Raw genomic sequence first — 26,505 nt, 5'->3', positions numbered from 1 at the left:
GCACCTAGATTTGGGGGGGGGGATAAAGGGGAAAAAATTACCCCCCCATGCGCGGGGCTGGGGCGGGGGAAGCCCGAACTTCCCCAGCCCCCAGAACGGGTCCCAGAGTGATGCCGAAGCTGCGGGCAGCTTCGGCATTGCTCTGGGAGCTTGTGCGGCTGGGGGAGGGGGAAGCCCAAGCTTCCCCCAACCCCAGCCCCCAGAACAGGAGCCAGAGCGATGCTGAAGCTGCGTGCAGCTTCAGCATCGCTCTGGGAGCTTGCGCGGCTGGGGGAGGGGGAAGCCCTCCGCCAGCCTCCAAACCACGTCGGGAGACAGCGGGATGGCGCGCTGCGACTCCCCGCTGTCTCCCGAGCTTGTGGGGTTGGCGGTGGGGCTCTCCTGAAGCCTGCATTTGCCCCATAGGATGCACACACATTTCCCCTTCATTTTTGGAGGGGGAAAAGTGTGTCCTATAGGGCGAAAAATATGGTAAATGATGCCAATAAGATCAGACTGTGTGATTAGGTCAGCAAAGCAACCATGTGACAGTATGTGAGGATAATTTAAATAAACAAGCAAACACTTCTTCCTTGGTGTGCTGCCTTTTTTTTTTAAATGTATGCATTTATATATTTTTCCAGAATATCATGAGGGCCAATCAGATATGGGAGCTTCTTAATCTGATAAATGTAAAGTAAAAAGGTAAAGGTAAAGGATCCCTGGACAGTTAAGTCTGGTCAAAGGTGACTATGGGATTGCAGAACTCATCTCGCTTTAAGGCCGAGGGAGCCTGCGTTTGTCCACAGACAGCTTTCCGGGTCATGTGGCCAGTATGACTAAACCACTTCTGGTGCAATGGAACACCGTGATAGAAACCAGAGCACACGGAAACACTGTTGACCTTCCCACCGCAGCAATACCTATTTATCCACTTGCACTGGCATGCTTTCAAACTGCTAGGTTGGCAGGAGCTGGGACAGAGCAAAGGGAGCTCACTATGTCGCAGGGATTCAAATGTATATATGTATCAAAAGCCCAGCGTTCAAGAGATTAGAAGTGTGTGTGTGTAGAAACTAGCCCAGCAAAGGTAACATTCACATTAGTCTCTCTGGCTCCACCCACCAATGCTGTGTGGCCCCTGAAACGTTGTCAATGTGGCCCTTGGGCTGAAAAAGTTCCCCCAACCCTTACATAGTGTGAATGCCTTCAGTCCTCCCGATGCTGCAAAATGCTGCACTGGCCTCACCATTCCACACTCCTCAAACGACTTTCAGCTGAATTGAAGTTGTTTTCTCACCAACCTTACCTTCTCTGCCTGGGTGGTGCAATTCTAATTTTGGCAAAATGCTCAAGGCCCACATCACCCTTAATTTGGTATGAAATTAGTTGACTTAAAGTAAACACCATAAAACAAAATCCTCTGGTATTAAACTCGGCTTGGCGGAGGAATGAGTGCAGAGTTGAGATTTATAATGGGCCACCTTCTGAAGTGTCAGAAGGCAGCGTGCCAGGGGGAACTACCAAACCTCCACCCCATGCTTTCTAAAATTAGGTTCTACTGAGTCTTTCCCAGTGAAGGCTGGTCAATTGGGGTGAAAGGGACACGGCCTTACCAACCTCACTCTGCCCCTCTGCTAGCCTCCCCACCTGCCTTCTTACCATCAGTCCTAGAGTTGCCCTTGTAGAACACAGCAGAGAAGAGGTTGGGGAGAAAGCTGCCTGTCATTGGCTCTGGCTCCCCCTACTGTTGGTCTCCCTGTTTTCCTTTTTACCAGTCCCAGTAGGCACCAGTTACCACTGGTCTTTGCCATCATGCTGTTTTGGGGCTCTGATCAGGGGATCAGCAGAGAGTACAGTGCAAAGGCTCGCAATAAGTTTCCAGAGTTGGGGTGTGTGTGTGTGTGTGATACTCAGAAAGACATCCTATTCTTTCCTCATGGACTCCTTTGCTTTTACTAACTACCTGAAGTTCACCGTCTGGTCTCAGTGACACCTGCGCTGGCTTGGTCATGTCTACAGAATGGAAGATGGCAGGATTCCCTAAGAACGTGCTCCCTAGGGAGCTGGCTTCAGGTCTGCTGCATGCTGTAGCTGGGCAGGTCCCCATCTACGAAGGTGGAAGCTGGTTTTGGAGAGAAGACTGTGTCTGCCCTGTGCCTCCAGCTCCTCCACCACCACCTCTTGTTTAGCACCTCATTCTTGCTGGTCAAAGACCTCTCCCTACTCCATTTCTATGGACACTTTCTCCACTATATGCATTTATGTACACATTACTTGGCTGGAGAACCGAATTGCAAAATTCGGAGAAGTGCAAATTTTGAACGGCGGCTGTGTTTTGTTTCTCCTACTATTATAGGAAGTGCAGATTGAGTGGGTTTGCCTTTAAATGCAAACTGAATCAAATTTCCTCCCGTCTTGTGCCTTTTAAAATGAGAGCATAAGCAATTCCATGAACAGTCAGGCATGTTCAAAAATATAGGCAATTTCGACTCGAGACTCATCTTTCCTCTAATCATAGTGACCTGGTTTTGGTGACTACAGTGCAGAATTGACTATACTTTCCGTGAGCTTAGGACTGGGATCTGCCATTAAAATTGAAACACGGGATTCAGCAGCATTCTCAAAGTGTAGAGAAGCTACTGAGTAGATAAATTTCAAAAGTCCATCAGAGGAAGATGTTTATCCCATGGGACAGCTGTGACAGACATGCTGCCTACCACAGATGTCATCTTTAATCGACTGGAAACTGAAGAAGCACCAACAAAGAGACAATTGTGAACATCCGCCTGTCTCTGAGAGCCCTTTCTCATACCCGCAGAGTGAAAAAGAAACCATCCAGGCTAGACAACAACACCCATTTAAAAATGCATATCCACAACCTGTTGGCACTCAGAGAAAAAACTGCTTTAGGATACGAGCTATTTCCAGAGCCTTTTTGTAGGTTTCCTGTCTACCCTTCCTTAATAGTTGGAGAACCCTATCCCTAATCTTAGCAAGGAATCCATTGTGGTAAATCCCTCAATTGCATTTGCACTCTCTTCTTTCCTTTCTTGGGATAACATGCATGGCCCACCGTGGTGGGATGTTTCTACAGATGTGGCCTTGTGGAATAGTTTCTCCAAAGGAGGTATGAAATGGTATGAGACGAATGAAGATGAATTTTGGAAGATTCAGGACAGGTGAAAGAAAATCCTTCTTTACACAATATTGAATTATTGAATTTGCTCCCACAAAGCCACTTCTGACGTAGAAAGGTTGTGGGCTTCACCCTCCCACCATGCACGCGGGGACTGGCTCTCAGCCCCCACGCAATTGAGGGAATCCCTGATCACATCGTTCCCTGGCCGGCCAATCAGCTGGCCCGGGGGGGGGCATGGCCTGCTCCATTTAATGCAGGGGCAGCATGGGGTCTCCCTCTTTGCCGAGTGGCGGTTAGGCATTGGTATTGGTATTGTTATGTAGATGGAAGGGGGGGAGGAAGTGCCATCACCTCCCCCACATATTGAAGGGTAGTCCGATAAAGGATTCCGGGGGGGTGTGGCCCTGTCCGAAGCCTACGGAGGTGAGGGCCTAAGGCACGCCCCCGAGCGGTGACCCCGGGGGAGTTCCTAGTTGATGTGCATCAGCAGGACTCCCCCTACTGGTGGTTAACCCTTCCTGGACTTCAAGCGAACAGGCTGAAGCCAGATAGTCAGTTAGGACCAATGCCTAAGCCAATGCCGCTCATCACCTGTAACCAATAAAGTTGTGGCCACATTTAGCCCATTAACCTTACATATCTGTGTCACATGTCTTTATTTCCACTGGGGGGAGACGGGAACTCGCCACGCAAGATGTAGTTATGGCCACCAACCTGGGTAGCTTCAAAAGAAGGCTAGACAAATTCATGGAGGAGAAGGCTACCAGTGGTTGCTAGCCATGATGACTATGCTCTGCCTCCACTCAGGTCCTCCTAGTAGGTTTCCCACTGGGGCTTTGGTTTGACCAGAAGTGCTGGACTTACATGGGCTCTTTTTATGTTCTTCTTGGACCTCTGGTTTGCTGTGGATAGACATATTAGCTTCACCAAAGCTTTGTTGCAGATTGTTTTCTGAAGAGCAACTTTCTGTTGAGCCACTTGTAACACAATATTTATATATAACAGTTTATTGAAAGCAAGTATTCTCCTGCGGTAATATCATATCAGGAACAAGCTCCCCGGTTTCCTTACTCCAGAATCCCCCTGTCTCTTTCTTTCATGTCAGTTTTTAATACAACTTGTTACCATTTAGCATCTGATATTCTGATAATTATCTTCCCGAGGCTAATCCTTCTGCAACGCAGGAACGCTACATGGGAGTCTTCAAATAGTCATTATTTATAGTAGGTTCCTCCTTTCAACTCCAAGCCATTGTTATTTATAATTCATGGAGGGAAGAAGCCGGATCAGTGATTTTTCAAGTATAATCCATTAGGCTCTTCTACATTTCCGTCTGATAGGACCTTGCTAATTATACTCTGTGGTTTTGATAGACATCTAGGCAGGGGGTCATTTTTTATTATTAAATAAATCAAGTGGAGTTGCCACCAAACTTCTCCTTCAGCAAAATCCCAAGAACTAACTTGGAGATTCATGCCTGGAAGAAGCATCTGTGCCATATCAAGAGAAAGAAAAGAAAAGAAAAGAAAAGAAAAGAAAAGAAAAGAAAAGAAAAGAAAAGAAAAGAAAAGAAAAGAAAAGATTAGATTTGTGTTTGGCAACATTTCCCCTTGGTGGTGGGACTGAGGGTTCTGTTCATCTCCAATGAAAGAACACAGCAGCACTTCTGCCAGATCAGATAAATATTTATAATCCTGGTTCCCACAATGTCCAACCAAGTTTCTACAGGAAGCCCATAACATGAACATAAACATGATAAGCATCTCCCATTGCTGTTCCCCATTGACTGGTATTGAGAGGCATACTGACTGTTCCTGGAGATAGCATATAACCATCACAACCAATAGTCATTTTGACCCAACCAGAAAGTTGTCTAACGTTGTGGCGGTCCTCCTCACCTCATAGAATCACCTCCGCATCTCATAGAATTGAATCCCACAGTTGAGCAGACCAGGAGAGATCAACAGTTTGGGGAAGGCCTGTGGCTCAGTGATACAACATCTGTTTTGCATGCAGAAGGTCCCAGGTTCAATCTGTGTCATCTCCTAGTAGGGTTGGGAAGGATCCTGGCTCAAAACCCTGAAAGGCCACTGTCAGTCAGTGCAGGCAATACTGAACGAGGTGGACCAAAGGGCTCAACTGGTACAAGAGATCTTCTTATGTTCCTGATCGTTTAAGGATGGGTGAATCTCTTGTATCACAGTTCGGTCGCTGAGATCTTTGGGGCAAACTGTATTAGCAGCCCCCCTCATAGTTCAGATACAAAACTCATGTCTGCCAGAAGGCAGAAGCCATGCATTGTGGACCCAAATACTTTAAATACTTTTCTTTTTCGATTGGCATTTTAAGGGAGTTTTCTGCATTCATGGTTGGTTTTAATTGATTCTATACACTGCATGTACCCACTTAGGGATGTCAGTAAGTTGGCAATATGTAACTATCTTAAATAAAATGAATGAATAAAGTGAAAGAAAATAACCAACTAACTAGGTCAGCTGCCTATGGGAGACTTTCTAGCTGTGTAGACTGAGGATGGTGGGGCAGTGCCACCATTTGCCCAAATGGACAAGCCTGAAGAAGAAGGAGAAGAAGAATTTGGATTTGATATCCCATTTTATCACTACCCAAAGGTGTCTCAAAACGGCTAACACTCTCCTTTCCCTTTCTCCCCCACAACAAACACTCTGTGAGGCGAGTGGGGCTGAGAGACTTCAAAGAAGTGTGACTGGCCCAAGGTCACCCAGCAGCTGCATGTGGAGGAGTGGAGACACGAACCCGGTTCACCAGATTACGAGTCTACTGCTCTTAACCACTACACCACACTGGCTCTGGAAGAGCACCAGAGCAAGGAGAAGAACAGCATGGCCTCATCTATTGGCCAGAGCAAGAGCAGCTGAAGGGAACTCCTTCTGAGTCAGAAATAACACTTAGTTCCACCTGCCAATTGCCTTGGGACAGGATGCTCTGGCCTCACCCAATAGTCAAAAGAATATAAGCCACCACCAGTCAAAGGGTCTCAGGAAGGGAAAACCAACCTGGTCTGAACTGGGTATCATTGTCCACATGAAGCTTATCTCTTTGCCTTGGCCTTGAAGAATTTATATTCCTCCTCTACTTTTTTGCTTCCATTCTCCTTTCCTTTTGAGGTTTTTTGTTTTGTTTTGTTTTAAATGTCTTAAAGGAGGGACTGCTCTCTTTTTTTAAAAAATGATATGAGCTGCTTTGATAACATTAATTGTCTGAAAAGCAAGCTAAAATAGAATACATAAATATCTATGAAACACCTGCAAGCATGACAGTGAAGTCGTAAATAAGAAATTGGCAGTAAGCTTAAGTTTTGTAAGCGTCAATTTCCAATTAAGAATGTCTATTTTCTAGCAGCCTCATAACAGATGTTGCTTAGGAATTCTAAGAAGCCCTCCACACCATCGTAGTTTTGAAATCAGTTGTTAAATTCAGTGCATTTTTGAAAGGTTCAGTCTGCCATCTTGATTCGAAATATCAGCTAATTGTATCTAAACATAGACAGAAAAAAAGTTCCTTGATATCAGGAACCATCATGATATGTTTGGTTAAACTCAGTGTAGTTTTGAAATCAGTTAAAATCAGATCTGTTTCAAAAGAGTCAGTCCACCATCTTGATTCAAAATGGTGTCCAAACATGGACAAAATCCCTTTTCCTTGATCTCAGAAACCATTGTGCAAAATTTGCCTGTAATACTTTAAGAGGAATCTAAGTGCATAGCAAACATGCAATTTTCCAAAATATATTGCAGATGATTATCATTATTAAAATTATTAAATGAGTTTATGAATTGCTTCCTAGGAAGCAAACGGGATTTCACAATGCAAAACAAAAAACCAAAAAGCCCACGATTGCACACACACAATTCCGTATATAGCCAATAGAAGTCTTATCATTTCTATAGCAGTCCACTGTCCAGTGCTCTCAATCTTGCTAAAATATGTTGCTGTGTCAGCAAATCATTCCACCCAGAGTCACCCTGATGACAGCACCACTTCTTGCTATGAGCATTCAATAACCACTTGAGATGCAAAAATCTCCCAAAGTTTTCCCGGAATGCACGAGTCCGCAATGTGGAAGGGGGAAAATGCTAGCAAGGCAGTTTGTGGAGGCTATGGGGTTGGAAAGGAGTTGCAGAGCACAACCTAATATGTAGGGGGTGGGAAAGCAAATACACACAGCCCCCTCGCTACGCAGCGAGCATGAATTTATTGAACCATATGGCCTTGAATAATTGCCCTTTCTTCTCCACATGGAGGTGAAAAGGGTACGTTAGACATTTGCAACTTCCAAATGGCACCTGACATCTCTTATAAGTGAAAGTCTGTTTGGGTTTTTCTTTTTTTAAATGGCGGAGCATAAATCTTTTAAATTATAAATCAATAAATAGTTAATTCCACAATAGAAATCCTCTAAATATTTAATGTGTCATATGCAGAGTGGCTACCGTCAGGCTGATGGCACGGAGTCAAATGCATGCTGGTGCCAATTTGGGCCCTAACTCTCAAATAACTATCGATTTGAACTTGAAGCCTCTCAACACCTTGGAAAAGAAAAGTGTAAAGGTAACAGTATGTGTGTGTGAGAGAGAGAAAGAGAGAGAAAGAGAGCATGCCAAATAGGGTGATGGAATAGGGCTTTGACTCCTTTCCGCAGTTGCATTCCTGCTTTTGCCCGAGTGGCAAATATGCCTCCAACTCTCCCCCCCCCCCAGGAATAGAAACTCATGGTGGCCTCCTCCTCTGCAACAGGACCTGGTAACACCCGGGACTTAGGGTCTCATGGGAGGGGCAGGCTAGCCTGGTAGGCAAGGATGCTCCACCGACTTTTCTCACGCCATTTGTCAATTGCAGCATCTGCCCTCCCTTCCCTCTACAGTGTGAGTATCAGTAGCCTGTCATAGTGCTTTGATCGGCAGAACTGGCACTGTTCAGATGCCACATAATACCATTTTCCACATTTGCGAAAGATCAATCTTTTAGCATCTACACTTTGGAACTCCCTGCCTATTGATATCAGGCCTTCACTGTACTCTTTTCAGCACCTGCCGAAGACCCCTGACCATTAGGTCCAGTCGTGGCTGACTCTGGGGTTGCTGCGCTCGTTTCGCTTTATTGGCCGAGGGAGCCGGCGTACAGCTTCCGGGTCATGTGGCCAGCATGACTAAGCTGCTTCTGGCGAACCAGAGCAGCGCAGGGAAACACCGTTTACCTTCCCCGCTGGAGCAGTTCCTGTTTATCTACTAGCACTTTGACATGCTTTCGAACTGCTAGGTTGGCAGGACAGGGACCGAGCAATGGGAGTTCAACCCGTCATGGGGACTCGAACCACCGACCTTCTGATCAGCAAGTCCTAGGCTCTGTAGTTTAACCCACAGCGCCACTTTGGAATAGGCCAATTTCTTCCCAGGCCAGGTTCCAGACTACTCTAGATTTGCATTTCCCGCATTGAAGGTGGGAGGAAATAGATGCCCTTCAAGGCACCACCCACCAGTATGAGTCTAGGCCTGTACTGGGCTGATGACCCCTCCCTGCTAGCCGTGTGTCTCTTTTGGCAGGTTCACCCACCCATCTCCTGGCAGTGCCCCCAGAATCCTTTGCAATGTCACAGGGCCTGAAACTCTACAATGGACACTCAAGTCCCCTTCCTTTGCTCTGACCCCTGCCTTCAACTCATTTAACTGGTCCTGTACAGACTCCCCGCTCCGCAATGCCATCTGCTTGCAGCATGAGGAGCAGAACTGATTGTCCGTTTTCACCGTGTCCTCATTTCCAGCATGGTAAAGCGTACATTAATATTCGTCGCTTTCCTCCTCCTCCTCCTCTGTGGCTCTGCGGAAGAGTTTTCTCTGCTGTATCCCCAGTTGAGCTCCCTCCAATGACAGATATTGTAATAATGACAGTAGATTAATATCTCTTTAATCAGCCCAAATGAACATGACACACGCGGGTGACAGTTCAATTTTCACATAACAGATTGTGGCTATCAAAACCCGACCATTTCGCCCGTCTCTCTTTTTATTATTATTATTTCTGGCAGAGATAATAGGGCTCTGGGAGGACCCAGGGTCCCATCAGATACCTATTAAATAAATCTTGTAACACATCAGCGTTACTCACCCACCTGTCTGGGCTCACGCTGCTCGGAGAATTAAATGAGGGTTGACACACAGAACGCGCAAGTATTGTCACTCTGCCGGTGGCCTCTGCCAAAATGCATTCCAGCCTGTGCAGAACACCCCAGGCTTCTCGACTTGGTGACTTCTTGGGTATGAAATATCTTATTCAAGCAGCTCTCAGGTCACATTTGGAAGATGGCTTTGCTCCTTTTCTGGAGCTGAGCAAAAATGTTGGGGTGCAGAAAGGGAAAAGGAGTGGGGGTGGGATTTCTCAAACAAGTGTCCCAAGCACGCCATGTAGGAATGCGGTGGGATTAATGCCGGGATGTCAGGTTTGACTGGTCAATGTTGAACTCAAAGCCATCCTTGTCATGATATAAAGAGAAGAGAGCTGTTTCTGGGATCACTAGGGAGGGACGACAGATGAAGGATCTTCACTGACATTTGTAGATCTAAGTCAGCCATGTCAATGGGTCTACTCTGAGTAGGACTAGCATTGCGTGCAATCCAAGAACTTGTGGCTGAATAATGCATGGAGATCTCTTAGCATGTAGAGGAGATGTGATTTGGAGCTTGCTTCATGCATCCATATACCTTGATCTGGTCCTAGGCTGGGTGTAGGGAAGAAATGGAGTTCAGTTTGTAATTTAATTTGAACTCATCATTATTATTTATGATTTTTATTTTATTTTTATTATTAAGGGAACCTGCTTAATTCCCACTTCCCAAAACTGCTAACAAAGGGGAATGCACCCATTCTTCGAAATCTGCACTTTTCCAAATGTTCTGATGAAGTTCTCTAACAAAATGATGATGTTGTTTTTAAATGCGTATATTGGGTTGCAGTGTTTTTCCACCCTAAAAAAATGTTTAGGGGTACTCTCATTTTCCTACTCATATCGAAATACTGCCCCTCAATGAGGCCAAAATGTTTAGGGGTATGTGCACCCCTGCATACCCCCAGAAAAAAGCACTGGTTGTAGTGCAACTCCAGACTCGTTCTACTAAAATTGAAATTTCTGGCAGTAAGAGCTGTTTGACAATAGAATTGACTCCCTCAGAAGTTGATGGACCTTCACTGGAAGCTTTTAAACAGAGGTTGGATGGTCAGGGATTCCAGCCTTGCATAACTAATCCAGAATGCGGCAGCTAGACAGGTGACTGGAGGTGGCCGCCGAGACCACATAACACCGGTCTTGAAAGACCTACATTGGCTCCCAGTACATTTCCGAGCACAATTCAAAGTGCTGGTGTTGACCTTTAAAGCACTAAACGGCCTTGGCCCAGTATACCTGAAGGAGCGTCTCCACCCCCATCGTTCTGCCTGGACGCTGAGGTCCAGCGCCGAAGGCCTTCTGGCGGTTCCCTCATTGTGAGAAGCAAAGCTACAGGGAACCAGGCAGAGGGCCTTCTCGGTAGTGGCGCCCGCCCTGTGGAACGCCCTCCCGTCAGATGTCAAAGCGATAAATAACTACCTGACATTCAGAAGACATCTTAAGGCAGCCCTGTTTAGGGAAGTTTTTAATCTGTGATATTTTAGTGTATTTTTGGTTTCTATGGAAGCCGCCCAGAGTGGCTGGGGAAACCCAGCCAAATGGGCGGGGTACAAATAATAAATTATTATTATTATTATTATTATTGCAGGGCCCAGTCAGATGGGTGGCTAATAATAATAATAGTAATAGTAGTAATAAAAATAAATAAAGAAAGAAATATGACCCTCAGGAGTCCCTTCCAACTCTACAATTATATGATGGGTACGAATAACTTAGGCCCATTACTTTCAATTAGTGTGCTCTAAGTATAATTTAGTAGGGTACAACCCATTATAAAAATGAATATATTAGTGAAACTTTGATGTTAACAAATGCATTGATTAAGGTAAAACTGCTTGCAAGAATGTAGATTAAAATGCTGACAAATTTCCACAATGACTTTAAGAAAAAGTAAAAAGTAAACCGATGTAGAAATGCAGGGAGCTAAACTTGAAATTGGAAAAAGGAGAAAGTGAGATGAACTGAAATTGACAGATCCGTCCATCCCTAGCTGGCACAGGGGGGTGGGATGTTTGAATATTCAATAAATAATTAGCACTTAAAGTCATTGCAAAGAGGCTGTGGCAAAGGGACAATTTGCGAGTGTGCGTTGTATATATTTTATACTTGGTACAAGTTTAGTACTGAAGTTTAGTACTAAAAAAAAAAGGTTTTCTTTTCCATGGGTTCCTGGCTCTTCCTTCGGCAAGAAAGCATGTTTATTTTTAAAAGGCCTAGTGTGAGTCTTTTTAATGGAAATGTTCCCGAGAGAAAATGAGCAATAAATGACCCCAATGAAGACATTAAAAGTTATCCATATGATTGTAATTATGAAGTCAAATTCGTTCAGCCGAGCATTCTGTCATTCCCCATTCTCGTTACAACTCCTGCCATAGGAGCCGGCTCATTTTCCACTTCTTATTACAGCCTTTGTCATAAAAATAAGTCATCCCAGTTTCAAGCGAGTAATAAATTCTCCAAATTACAGGCTAAGGATGCATGGTGTTAATTTTTGTGTGTGTCCTACCCCCCTTGCTTAATAGGGGCTGGTTAGTTCCTACCGCTCCCCACTCTTAGAAAGACATGTTGGCTTAAGGGGGTGGTGGTGGGGAGCTGGGCAGAATTTACTAGCTGAGAGAGAGTCTACCCAGAACCCACTTATCTGTTGGACAATGTCTCTATGAGCGTCACACTAGTTTCTGGGTGATTCAGTGCTGAAGTGGAGAGGGATGGTATTCAGGGACATCAGGACCATACAGAATACAGTGGTACCTCGGGTTAAGAACTTAATTCATTCTGGAGGTCTGTTCTTAACCTGAAACTGTTCTTAAGCTGAGGTACCACTTTAGCTAATGGGGCGTCCCACTGCCACTGCGCCGCCTCCACACAATTTCTGTTCTCATCCTGAAGCAAAGTTCTTAACCCGAGGTACTATTTCTGGGTTAGCGGAGTCTGTAACCTGAAGCGTCTGTAACCCGAGGTACTACTGTATGGTTACCTTTGCATGATGCAGGGCTAGGTGAACCTCAAGCCTGGGGGCCAAATATGGCCCTTCAGCCCTCTGAATCTGGCCCTTGGAAGTCTTCCCAAGCCACAACCCTCACTAGCCCTTTAGCCTGCCTGGGATGTGCCTTCAGGTGTGTGAGAATGTGTGGAGAAACCAGCTTTCTACACCAAGGTAAAAGATACATTAGTTGCTTGGCCTACTTTTGCCTCAGGCCCCAGCCACCACTGATCTTCGGCCCTCGAATCCAAACCATCTTCTGAAACTCACACTTATCTGAATATTGCGAGGCAGTCCTCCATTCAAACGGCATGTGCTTAAACACATGTGTTAGGGGAATGTGTGCATCAAAAGGCATAGTACCTGAGAAAAAAATGTACCAAAAATGCATTTGATTAGGGAAAATTCCTTTTTTAAAAAATGGATTTGTCGGGAGAAAGGCACAATATCACGAAGGTGAATTTTTGCGAAGATTTCTTCGTTGTTGGCACTCATCTGCCTCAGGAAACAATGGAAGAGTGCCCTTTCGGGGCTGAAGTCAAAGTGTTGAGAGTTACAGTGCCTGCTGTGGCTGTAGAGACTGATATGGGAGAGACAGTTTTTATTGCAGCTGGGGCAGATGAAGGCATCTGGTTTCATTGCTACAGATGCACCATGGGATTCCTTTTCTCTGCGCTTCTTTCAGCAGTCATTCCTCCTCTGGTCACTGCTATAGATCTGACCGACGGTCTCCAGGCACTGTGAGCATTTGCAAAGGATTCCCATAAGGCAGGGTTAATGTTGCCAGCCTTGATGTCATGTTTGCAGAAATTTTTGTAACACAAAGTTGGTCTGCCATTGGGCCTGGTACCAGAAGCTAGGTCCCTGTTGAGCACATCCTTGGGGGTTCTGCCATCTTCCTTGGGGGGGGGGGATTATAGTTGTACCTTGGTTTTCAAACAGCTTAGTTCCTAAATGTTTTGGCTCCCGAATGTCGCAAACCCAGAAGTGACTGTTACAGTTTGCAAACTATTTTTGAAGCTTCCTGCAGCCCAATCAGAAGCCACGATTTGGTTTTCGAATGTTTTGGAAGTCGAACGGACTTCCGGAATGGATTCCGCTCGACTTCCAAGGTACGACTGTATATACATATCTGAAATGTGGTAAGCTGAACTTAAAACTGGAAGAATAAGAAATGGAGAGAAATGAAAATTGAAAAAAAAGTTGCCTATTCCTATATATATAGCTCTCAGGCATCTCACATCTAGTGTGCAATTTCCCTCTAAGTCTGCCCAAACTCTGCTTTGTGAAACATGAGTGTGGGGCATTTTGGTGATATGGGGCAGGACTGGGAAAGGCTGGCAAAACATGATGGCTTTACCAGCAACAGGAAAGCACACTTCTTGGGGGCTTCTGGCTGCTGTTTGTTCCATAAGTCACAGGAACGTAGGAAAATGTCTTATACTGAGCTAGACCAATAGTTCATCTTGTTCAGTATTCTCTTCATTTACCAGCAGAGGCTGCCCAGGGTTTCCAGCAAGGAATCTTTCCAAGCCTTACCTGCAGGTGCTGGGTATTGAACCTGCGCCCTTCTGCATGCAAAATAGATGCTCTGCCAATGAGTTATACCCCTTCCCAGCAGGAATCATAATTTGTGATGCCATAGTCTTGATCCCAGGGACTTATGAGGGAAAGAAGTGGTGGCTGCCCACAGCTTGGATACTACTAGTCAGTGTGGACAGGTAAAAGGTAAAGGACACCTGGATGGTTAAGTCCAGTCAAAGGGGACTATGGGGTTGTGGTGCTCATCTCGCTTTCAGGCCAAGGGAGCCAGTGTTTGTCCACAGACAGCTTTCTGGGTCATGTGGCCAGCATGACTAAACCACTTCTGGTGCGACGGAACACCGTGACGGAAACCAGAGCAAACAGAATCACCGTTTACCTTCCTGCCATAGTGGTACCTATTTATCTACTCACGCTGGTGTGCTTTCAAACTGCTAGGTAGGCAGGAGCTGGGACAGAGCAACAGGAGCTCACCCCGTCATGGGGATTTGAACCACCAACCTTCTGCTTGGCAAGCCCAAGAGGCTCAGTGGTTTAGACCACAGTGCCACCTGCATCCCTTCAGTGTGGACAATGCTGAGCTAGATGGACCAATGACCTGAGGTTCCTACATGCTGACGTGCAGCACCATTGACACGCATGTGCTAACATTACAAGCTGGGAGGAAATTTTCTGAAAACAGCCCCATCCTCATCCTCAACTCAAAAAATTGCAAATTGCTGAATGAATTCCGAATCAAGAGGAACATAGCATGTGAACGGAATCCTGGTTCCACCACCAGAACGAAGGTGTGGGGCTCCATGATCTTCCACCGCTAGTAGGAGGAAGCAAAGCCCAGATGACTCAATGTGTGGGCAAATGCGAGGACTCCAGCATTATCCGCCTTGCTGGTTGTTCCAACAGCTCCCGCGTCTCTCCTTGTGGCCTTTTGAACCCTAATGGAAGCTCAAGGGGGTGTGAATATCATGAAAGATCCCATTCAATATACTTCCTAACCTGTCTTTGCCAAATCAAGTGGTACAGAAAAGTTCTGGGACGAATTAGGCAGCCAGATGTGAGGAGCTCAACTCACCAGCCAGTTAGCAGTCGGTGCCAGCAGACGCAGGAAGCAGCCAAAACGTTTGGGTGCCAACAAACCCTCTAGAGGGAGCCAGAGAGCTTTTCCTGCCTTACAGTGAGAGATGAGAGAGAGAGAGCTTGAAAGTGCTACTTAATCTAAAACCGGGATGGCCAATTGTGGAAGTCGTGGTAAAGGAGACTTGACCGATCCCACAGATCTTGGCATGTTCCAAAGAGTGGTACATAGGCTAGGGTTGAAGACAAAGTATCTGTCTGAAGGAAATGGGAGACAGAATTCTAAACTGGTTGCCCAGGGAAACATCATCTTGAATGAGGGGTGGTGAATGAACATCATCTAGAGCAAGCATAGGCAAACTCAGCCCTCCAGGTGTTTGGGGACTACAATTCCCATCATCCCTGACCACTGGTCCTGTTAGCTAGGGATCATGGGAGTTGTAGTCCCAAAACATCTGGAGGGCTGAGTTTGCCTGTGCGTGATCTAGAGGAGGGGTGGTGACCCTCGAGCCCTGGAGCCAAATGTGTCTCTATATGTCTCCTTGGACCCACCACAGGCCACACCCCTTTCCTACACCACACCTCCCACTTGACCAGCCCTGTGCCTTTACAGAGTGCTTTTGCCTGACTGGAATACCTCCTTGTACTGTAGTGAAGCCTCTTGCTTGCCTAGATGGTGAATGGGGAGGTTTTAGGTGCCTCCAGAAACCTCTGGCTTTTTGCTTTTTTTGTGAGGCCTACAACACAGCCACATCTCTTGTCCTGCCTACTTTTGCCTAAATCCTACTGGGCATGGAGTCCCAGGAAGGTTGCCCATGTGCCTCTTAGGCTGAAATGGGTCTCTCATCCCGATCTAGAACCTTGCAACAGGACTCCACCCTGTGCTCCTCATTGGCTCTTGTGAGCCTGACTTTTCTTCAAGGCACTAGAAGCAAGTCAGGTTCAGGAAAGCCAATGAGGGGGAAGTAGGGTAGCCATGTTGGAAGTCAGCACTGCCTCCCTGCCTCCCTGAAACATCTCACGGTGGCCTTTTTAGCAGCTTCAGGGGTAGTCAATGTGGACTACAACTCCCATCACCCCCCTGTTCTTAACCATACTGGCTGGAGCTGGTGGGAGCTATGGTCCACAACATCTGGGTGGCACCATGTTGTCTACCCTAGAGCTACTGTTTTAGGAGGTTACAGCAGACATAATTTGGCTTCCCTGCTTCTATCCTCTGGCCTGGAATGGTCAACCATATATCTCTGTGGTTATGCACCTAGCTGAAGAGAGCAGTCTGGTCCACATCGCTGTGTTGCTTTGCTTACCTAGGCTGCCTACCCATTGCCACGAATGCCCAGTGCATGAGCTGCAGAAGGGATGTTACAAAGGGCGCGCCTCCTTGCTCTTTTTGGTGATGCCCTTAGCTACTCTTGGAAGGTTATGAAGGGACACAACACTGTCTTAAAACTGGAAACAGTCAGAGAAGGGATCTGTGGCTTTTGTTTGGTTTGGTCTTTTGGTAGAAAAGGGCAACCAAAAAGATGAAAGGTCTGGAACAACTCCCCTAATATGAAATGTTACAGAATTTAGGACTATTTAGGGCTTTGGGGGTGGGGGGTGGGGGGTGGGAGGAGGTAAGTAATGGTAGGATGTGACAGAGGTACCGTATTTTTTCACCTATAAGACACCCCCATGTATAAGACGCCCCCTGGTTTGGACAGATCTGTGCATCCCCAGTTTCAGATACCTCATGGGAACTGGCAATTCAGATGATCAGAAGACATTCCTGATTTCACCATAAAGCTAAAATGGGTGTGTTGTATGTGGCTTTTTTAAAAAATAAGTACCCTGTAATTCTCCTGTGTGGTTCATTTTCCAGTGCCTGGAGAAAATCAGTCAAGTTGTCTATCTACAGCATTGACCACAGGAGGAATAATCTTTGGAATGAGTGCAGGAAAAAAGGGGTGCCATGGTGCATCTGGTAGCAGCGAAAGCAGACACATTCTTCTGCCCCAGCAGCAACAAAACGTTTCTCTCCTGTATCAGTCTCTACAGCCACAGCAGGCGCTGTGATTCTCCAACCTCAAAGGTGCACTCTGCTATTGACTCCCAAGAAAGACAGATGCCAGCAATAAAACAACAGGTCCACTCTCTATTACAAGGTAGCAAAGATTGGAGACTTTTGATTCCAGTAATCTGTGTGCTTAAATAACTACCGTTTCAGATCTGGGCAAAACACAAAGTGATTTTCCCACCAAGCATTCCAGCATGGAACACATTAGGAGCAAGCTATCTTTGAACAGTACCTGCCTATTCCCCTTTTCATAGCCAACAGGATGCTGAAACATTCCAGAATCTTCCATCCTTTGTACATGTGCCAGCAGCTGTCTCGCTCCTTCTCTTACACTCTGCAATATATACACCATGTGCAATGAATGAAACACCGTTTTGCAGTCATGGAAGTTTTATACATGCAATAGGCAAAGATCTCTAGCCATGGAACGGCAGTGTTGCTACAACAGAATGTTCATGAACATCCCTCTTGCTTGGGATGGAATGGGGAGACCTCAGAAAGCATGTTCTCCCTAGCAGAGAGCACGTGTTGCGGTTGGGAACAGGCCACCCTCCAGTGACTAGGCAAATTTAGTTGAATCCCGACCATTTAAATGGTTAAACTGGGTTACTGGGGTGTTTTGATTGTTGCCAATTCGGAGGAGGGGTCAGAGTCTATATATACAGGGGCCAGACGTTGGCACGGCCTCTTGGCCGTTTTGCATCGGATCACCCGCCCTCCCTCCCTTGTTTAAGGGGGGTATTGAAGGATTGCTTGACCTTGCTATGCCTGTCATGGGGTCGTTCGCCTTGGTGCGAGGGCCTGGTAGGAATTTTGCCATCTGGCTGATTGGCTGGTGCCATTTGGTTTTTGCCTACTGCGTAGCAAATCGTCACAACTTGTAAGGTTGGCGGTTAGGCATTGGTTAAATTGGTGCTTGGAGGGGTAAGTGCCTATCCCTCCAAATGATGCGAATGGGAATTCCGTTAAAGGAAATCCAGGGGCTTGCCATTCTTTCGTCCTTGTCCCCGGAGTCGGACTTGGGCCGTGCAAGCCCCAACGGAACATGAGGGTGAGAGGTGTGGGTCTGTGTCCCAGCTTCATCTCTCACCCAATATTTGTTTCCCACGCTGGCTTCCGCTGGTGTCCGGAAGGCCAGCCCTGTCCCTGAGGGCATGGACAGATAGTCATAACCAATGCCTAAGCAACCACTCACATTTTTGTATTTGAATAAAGTTGTGGCCAAAATTATGCCAAAAACCTTAAACAAAAATTGATGTGTGAAGTGTGAATTATTGGGGGGCTACTGTGACTCAACACGCAAATGTGAAGTTGCCAAAGTCTGAAGCTTCCACAAGGAAAATGAAATAGCAGCTTGAGATGGGTGGGGAGAATCAATAGTATTTAAGGCCATGAGCAATTTTCCCACTATAATGTTTCATGGGCCCTTCTGCAACTCTGTGTGTCCTGAGTTTCCTTGTCCTCTTACATGATCCAAAAGTCACCTGCCAGTCCTAATATGCGCCAGTCACTACTAGGGCATAGGCCTATCTGAAAGGCTAATGGAAGCCCCATCCTAACTACACATTTAAAACAGCATCATTCCACTTTAAACAGTTGTGGCTTCCCCCCAAATCATTTGGGAACTCTAGTTTGTTAGGGGTGCAGGGAGTTGTTAGGAGAGCCCTGTTCTGTTCACAGTACTACAAATTCCAGAGTTCCCTTTGAAGAGAGATGGAGAACTCAGATGCACAGCTACAAATGAAACATTTTAAGTGTGTTTTAAGTGCAATGTAAAACATGACACTAGATGGTGATGGTAAGCCTTATGGGAAATCCAATGTATTTTTAAAAACACTTAATAAAAAAGAATTTTCAGAATGGTTTTTATATGTGTGTAGATTGCACCTGACTGTTAATCCGCATTGAGAATTGCAGCTCAGGATGAGGGGTGGGTGGGAATAGGGGTCTCCCAACAGCTCTCAGCGCTCTAATCAGTCTATAGTTTCCAAGTTTCTATGGGGAAAGTCATGGCTGTTTGCAGTGGTATGATACTGCTTTAAATACAGTCATACCTCGGGTTAAAGTAGCTTCAGGTTGAGCATTTTCAGGTTGCGTTCCACAGCGACCTGGAAGTAATGGAATAGGTTCCTTCTGGTTTTGCCGCATGTGCAGACGCTCAAAATGACATCACACGCATGCGCAGAAGCTGCGAATCGCAACCTGCGCACGCACAGACGTGCAGACACAGGTTGTGTTCTGCTCAGGATGCGAACGGGGCTCTGGAATGGGTCCTGTTCGCATCCAGAGGTACCACTGTATATGGTGTAGATGGGGCCAGGGTGATGTGATGAGGTCAATTTGGATCAGAATTTATGAAGTTCAAAACCTTCAAGCATTCCTAAAGCTATCCAGTGGATCACACTTTAACATCTGCAAACCAATCCTTATGAGGAATGGTTGAGGTCGTTGGGCATGTTCAGCATGATTAAAGAGAAGAGAGGGGGGGTGATAGGATAGCCATATCCAGGTGACTGAAGGTAGAGCAAGCATGTTTTCTGCTGCTTCAGAGAGTAGGGCCTGAACCAATGGATTTGAATCGCAAGAAAGGCATTTCCAACTAAACCATTGGGATGAATCTTCAGACAGTGATGTTCAACAGTGTCTCTCCTTCATTGGTGATTAAATAGCCATCTGTCAGGGATCCTTTACCTGCGATTCCTACATTGCAGAGGGTTGGACTGGAGGACACCTGGTAGACCCTTCCAACAATTCTATGATCAACATACACAAAATGGTCCTATATAGTGGGATTCTACTCCGAGAGAAGGAAAAATCTCCCCAAATCTTGCAGCTGGAATATGCCGCCTGCGGCGAGAGAATTCCATCCTACAATTTGTGTTTTATATCATGGAAGGTCAACCACCACCCCAAACACACACACACACACACACAAATCTGGCAATGCCATGAGGTCATCCCCACCAACAGAAATCTATAAAAACTCACCGGGGTTGAGAGTTCGAACAGCTGCAGGCTTTTCTCATTATGGAACAGATATAACTCTGTGAAATGATTATAATCATCATCATAATAACATTGCTTATTTTAGCACTAAGCATCTTTATGAGGGTGTTTTATATGGTGCATGTGTGCTATAAATATTTCTATAAAGCTGTATGTAACAAAAAAAAAAAATGCAATGTAGAGTTGGCAGAAATAAATCAAAGGCCAGAATTTAGGGGTGTGGGCGGGAATTGTACCCACACCCAGAATAATGAGATGAGACAAGTCTCATTGGGCAAACTAGGGCCACAACTTCGTTATGTTTAAGTTAATAAAGACCTGCAGTGGATCTTATTGCTGTGCAGGATACTGTAACGCTGAAGGGGCTGCAGTGTGGTGATTCCCGTTTTAAATTAGGGCAAAACTAACCCAGCCATGAGCCAGAGGTTTTGTGCTGCCTGCCTCTCCTCCTCATCTGGTCTTACCATTACAGGTGTTGAGAGAGAGCGTCCCCCCCCCCAGACGCTGTGGCTCAGACTGCACGAGCCAGAGTCTCAAAGGGGTTCCTTTCTCGGCTCCTGAGTCACAATGGTAGGAGGCTACTGGTAAAAGTCATTTCCTCTGATTATAAACTAGATGTGTCAATCAAGGGGTGAGGGTTCTTCCTCTATGCCCCTGCTCGCTTTGGTGTTTGCTGTCCCTCTTTTCCACATCATCACACCCTGGTGTTATATCATCATTGTAAGCTTAAAGAATAAAGCCTACTTTGAGTAGACTCATTGGTGGACCTAAGTTAGCCATGCCCATTAATTTCAATGGGTCTGTTCTGTATAGGACTAACAGTGAATATAATCCATTGCTTTCGCTTTCAGCAGATACTTGTCTGCAGCATTTTTTAATATCTGGATTTCCAAAGTGCTATGGAGCACTTCTGGGGTCCCTGGTTCAACTCATGCCATGTGATGTAGAGATCCTGCATCATATCTGGCAAGTCAAAAATATGTCTGAGGCATTCTGCTTCACCTCAAGGTTAAGCCGAATCCAATTTCATGCACATCTCTAGTTCTTAAGCTGGGCATCTGTCAGGGATGCCAAGGATGAGCCAGTGGTTGGCTCAGTTGACCTTTAAGGTACCTTCTATGATTCTATAATAACCAGCACCATCTGGTATGCTGGCTGAGACCCTACCTGCCTCCACACCGTCTCGCCAGAGTGGTACATGCACTGGATATCTCCCGCTTGGACTACAGCAATGGGCTCTATGTGGGGCTACCTTTGAAGGTGACTCGGAAACTACAACTAATCCAGAATGTGACTGCTGGGCTGGTGGCTGGGAGCAGCCGCTGAGACCACATAACACTGGTCCTGAAAGACCTACATTGGCTCCCAGTGCATTTCTGAGCACAATTCAAAGTGTTGGTGCTGACGTTTAAAGCCCGAAATGGCCTTGTCCCTGTATACTTGAAGAAGTATCTCCACCCCCATTGTTCAGGTCCAGCACCGAGGGCCTTCTGGTGGTTCCCACACTGCGAGAAGTGAAGCTACAGGGAACCAGGCCGAGGGCCTTCTCAGTAGTGGCACCCACCCTGTGGAATGCCCTCCCATCAGAAGTTAAGGAGATGAGTAATTATATGTCATTTAGGGAAGCTTTTTAAGGTTTTAATATTTTATTATGTTTTTATATATGCTGGAAGCCACCCAGAGAGGCTGGGGCAACCCAGTCAGATGGGCCGGGTAGAAATAAATTGTTGTTGTTGTTGATAGGTATGTTGTTGGGCACTCTCAGTATGCATGGTGTCCCTGCAGAATGTCCCTCAGAGTCTTGCTCAGCACCCCATATGAACTGACCAGGTATTGTTATTGGGCGGTTATTGGGTTGCTGTTTTCATTTTGACTTTATATTTGGTGGTTTTATGTTCTGATTTTGTTCTGTGAACTGCCCTGAGACCTCCGGGTATAGGGCAGTATATAAATTCAAATAATAATAATAATAATAATAATAATAATAATAATAATAATAATAAAATAATAATAATGCAAAGTATGAGGAAAAAAAATGAAGCCCAAGGGCCGCATTCCCTTCTATGCAATCTTCCAAGGGCCACATGTCGGCAGTGGGTGGGGCTAGAGGCAAAACTGGCCTGTGCTATTAATATATCTGAAGTATCTAGTCTAGTATATCTGAAGGAGCGTTTCCACCCCCATCGTTCTACCCGGACACTGAGGTCCAGCACCGAGGGCCTACTGGCAGTTTCCTAACTGCGAGAAGCCAAGTTACAGGGAACCAGGCAGAGGGCCTTCTCGGTAGTGGTGCCCTCCCTGTGAAACGCCCTCCCACCAGATGTCAAAGAGAATAACTACTACCAGATTTTTAGAAGACATCGGAAGGCAGCCCTGTTTAGGGAAGATTTTAATGTTTGATGTATTACAGTATTTTAATATTTTTTTGGAAGCCGCCCAGAGTGGCTGGGGAAGCCCAGCCAGATGGGTGGGGTATAAATAAATTATTATTATTATTATTATTATTATTATTATTATTATTATTATTATTATTATTATATAACTCTGACCTTTCATACAGTAGACAAGTTTCTACATAAAGCCCTCACTATCCCCCATCAAGAAGACAAGCAAGAAACTTTCCCAGCTGAACGAATAGGTCCCCGGCATGGGGGTCTCCTGTTAATGTTTTTCAGTTCATTTGCTGTTATTTTCTGTCCTGTTTTTATCTGACTTTTTAAAAGCGATTTTGATTATATTGCGCACATTGTCTTGAGACATCTACGTGGAAGGCGATTAAATCACCATCATCGTTTTGGGTCGCCAATGTCACCTCAAGAAGAAACAAATTCTCTTTCCCCTCTCTTCACCCCGCAGAGGAACCCAGGCACGGCTCTTGAGTAACAAAGCTGTTTTAAAACTTTAACAAGAGACTAATGGAAATTGGGGAGATGGAGGAGGAGAAAGGAGCAGGATTGTGGAAGGGATGTAGTTTGGTGGTGTTAGAGGGGGACGTGTTCTCTAAATAATAAATCAAAGTGTGTGTGTTTTAAGGGCCCTTTTCAATATGCGTGAATATTTAAAACATGTCCAAATGGGTTGAAGGAGCAAAAAAAAAAAAGGGTGTTTTTTTGTTTTGTTTTTTAAATCTTTTATTATAGAAAAGGCTGGGGAAAGGTATATGGATGGCAAGATTTGTGTTTAATGGCTTGTCATCTTGCATATGGAGAGAGGGGTTTTTAAGCGCGGACGTATTTGTGGACAAACCGTTCTGACAAGATGGATTCGATAAGAGGCACTTAAAAACGGAACAGGTTCCAAGGAGATGGAATCCTTGTAAGTGGTGGTGTTTTGGCGCTTCTTCTTGCTAACTTCTCTTCATTTGGGGCTGATTTGAGATGGGTTTTGTACAGTCGAGGGAGGCCTTGACGCAGCGAGAGTGAAAGTTGCCATTTCAGCTGTTCGTCCATTTGCAACATCAGTCAGTTTCGAAGTTTCTACCTTCCAAGAATCGCTCCCCACATCATTTTGTCTGCTAAGAATGCCTCTCTCACTCTCAGGTTGGGTGGTTTGGTGTAGTGTAGTGGTTAAGAGTGGTAGACTTGTAATCCGGGGAACTGGGTTCGCTTCCCTGCTCCTCCACATGCAGCTGCTGGGTTACCTTGGGCTAGTTACACTTCTTTGAAGTCTCTCAGCCCCACTTACCTCACAGAGTGTTTGTTGTGGGGGAGGAAGGGAAAGGAGAATGTTAGCCACTTTGAGACTCCTTCAGGTAGTGATAAAGTGGGATATCAAATCCAAACTCTTCTTCTTCTTCGGGTGGTTTGTCCCAAAAGAGGACCAAGGATAAGCACATCCGTTTTCTTTGAATAGCCTAGCCATGGTGATCAATGGCCTTTGTAACCTCAAGATTTGATTATTGCAATGTGCTCTTGGGCCTTCTCTGGAGGCTCCAGCTGGTGCCAATGACTGTGGCTGTTGATGGGGACAGACCACCACAGAACTCCAGTGCTCAAAAGTCTGCACTGACTGCCCATACACTAACAGACCAGGTTCAAGTTTCATCTATGAAAGCCCTTAAGAAGAAGACTTCAATGACTGCCTGATCCCTTATATCCTTCCCCAATCATGGAGAGCTTCAGGAGAGACATTGTTGTTGGTCTTCCATGGTGCAGATGCATGGCTCATATTCAACAGAAGCTGTAAATTTAGTACTGTGGGTCCAATGTTATGGAACCTTTATATATATAATAATGCCTCTATATAATACCTGGTTGCTAATCTTTTGTGGAAGTTGCCAAAGAGAAGAGATGGTTCTGCAAATTCCCCTGAATTCTTCAAATATCTGAAGGCACTCTTCAAAATCCTTAAGGGATCACACAGAAGAGGGCAAAGGTGTCTTCTCAGGTTCCACAAAGGGCAGGAGTTGATCTAATAGACTTGGGTTATAGAAGAAGATAGCATTATCTAAAGATCTTAATCAGTGGGCAAAGTAGAGCGAAATTTGAGAAAGATAGAGGGAGGTATTCTGGGGCATACTGCCCCCAACAGTGGAGGTAGAATATAGCCATCATTTTGAGTTTTTTTAAAAAGGAAATTATGTCCAGCTATCAGGGATACCATGGCCATGGATTTCCTGCATTGTCAAGATTTGGACTAGAGGACCATTGAAGGACCTTCCAAATCACAGGATTATTTGATTCCAGTACAGTAGTACCTCAGGTTAAGTACTTAATTCGTTCCGGAGGTCCGTACTTAACCTGGAACTGTTCTTAACCTGAAGCACCACTTTAGCTAATGGGGCCTCCTGCTGCTGCTGTGCCACTGGAGCACGATTTCTGTTCTCATCCTGAAGCAAAGTTCTTAACCTGTGGTACTATTTCTGGGTTAGCAGAGTATGTAACCTGAAGCGTATGTAACCTGAAGTGTATGTAACACAAGGTACCACTGTATTGGATTATCAAGCTCACCCTTCCTATAAGCAGAATATAAAGAGTATCTGAAACCTTACGAGATAATTGAAACTTGAACCTATTTATCCAACTCGCAACTAACTCTGAGAAAGCTACCACTGCATGATTAGAATATCTCAAGACTGCCATGGCATGAGCCATGCACAAGCAAATTAACTTGCAGAGCTCCTTCTCCCTTTTATAGGATTTTTCCCGCCTGGTAAAAATAATAGTCTCAAAACATGTTTGCCATTTGTGTTGTAGCAAAAATAGTTCATACTGGCATTGACCTCAGTTTTTCATGATAATATTCTGGACTGTCATATATACCCAAACTGGCTTTTTTGCCCCTGCTCTGTGTATGTGTGTGTGAGTGAGTGAGTGAGTGAGAGAGAGAGAGAGAGAGAGAGAGAAATCAGGGCAACATGCAAATGTTTGTGCATTCTCTGGAATGAGGCCCTATGAGCAATGGGATCCATAAAATGTTTATAAGTTCTACTTTATAAAGTAGAGCAAGTTGAACAAACAGCTTAATTCTCTCTCTTTCCATGAAAACGAAGGTTCTTTGGAATACAACTGGTTCATGTGAACCCTTTTGACCACAATCCTCAGGATCCTTTGTAAATACACCCCAAGCAAATCTGGAAATCTCAATGGAATAGCAGAGTCTTGCATTCCACCCTCCAACCTCCTCTGCAACCCTCCATATAAATAGGGCTGACCTTCCTTTGCCCTGCCAACCACTACCTCTCTTGGTGGTACAGTCATCAAGGTTTGGCCAATGAGATCCCTGATTGCATCTTGTAGGTTCCAAGGGTTTCCTGTAAGGGTGTCCCATAAAATATTTTTGGGAGCCTTCAGGGTTGTTGCTCTTGAAGTAGCTCATGAGCATGGTTTCCAAATATTTTGAACTTCCCCCCTTCCCCTTCTATTTTCCGTCATCTGAAGAAGCAGCTATGCTTTGAAATTTCTACTACTTTCTCCGTTCAAATAATTTGTGCATAAATGCACATATAATGAGAAAATGTACGCAAAAATGCATATGTGAGTGAGAACAACACATGAAATGTATTTTCCAAGGGGAAATTGCTTGCCAAATCTGTATACTATTACTGGGGAAAACATACACTAATGATTGGATTGATGATATGTACAAACTCACTACACATGAACAAGTTGTGTTCAAACGTAGACTTGTCATAGACAAATTTAATGGTATTTGAAATTCATTTTTATGAATGCCATATTAGGTTAAGGTCTGGTTAACTACAATGACATTTTCCCCTTTATTGAAATGTATACAATATCTTTTATTTTTGTTTTGTTTTCTATATGGATACTATTTCTTCTTTTTTGTGTCTTGCTCTGGGCACTTGTAATTTTGCCTTTTTTATTTTTCAGTACATTAAAAGGATGGCCAATTTTATGAGGGGTTTTTTAAAAAGCAAACTGAAGATTGGAAAAATTAAGAGTGGAGAGAAAGTGACAGATTTCTTCGATCCTTATTCGGCAACTATAAAACAGTGCTGTGTAATTCATTGGTGGTGGTGGTGAGGACAAAATCTAAAGCCACCTAAAATAACAGAAGTTGTA

The sequence above is a fragment of the Podarcis vaucheri genome (assembly GCF_965113315.1).
Source record: "Podarcis vaucheri genome assembly, chromosome: 7".
Taxonomy (NCBI): Eukaryota; Metazoa; Chordata; class Lepidosauria; order Squamata; family Lacertidae; genus Podarcis; species Podarcis vaucheri.
Note: the sequence above shows the minus strand (reverse complement) of the source record.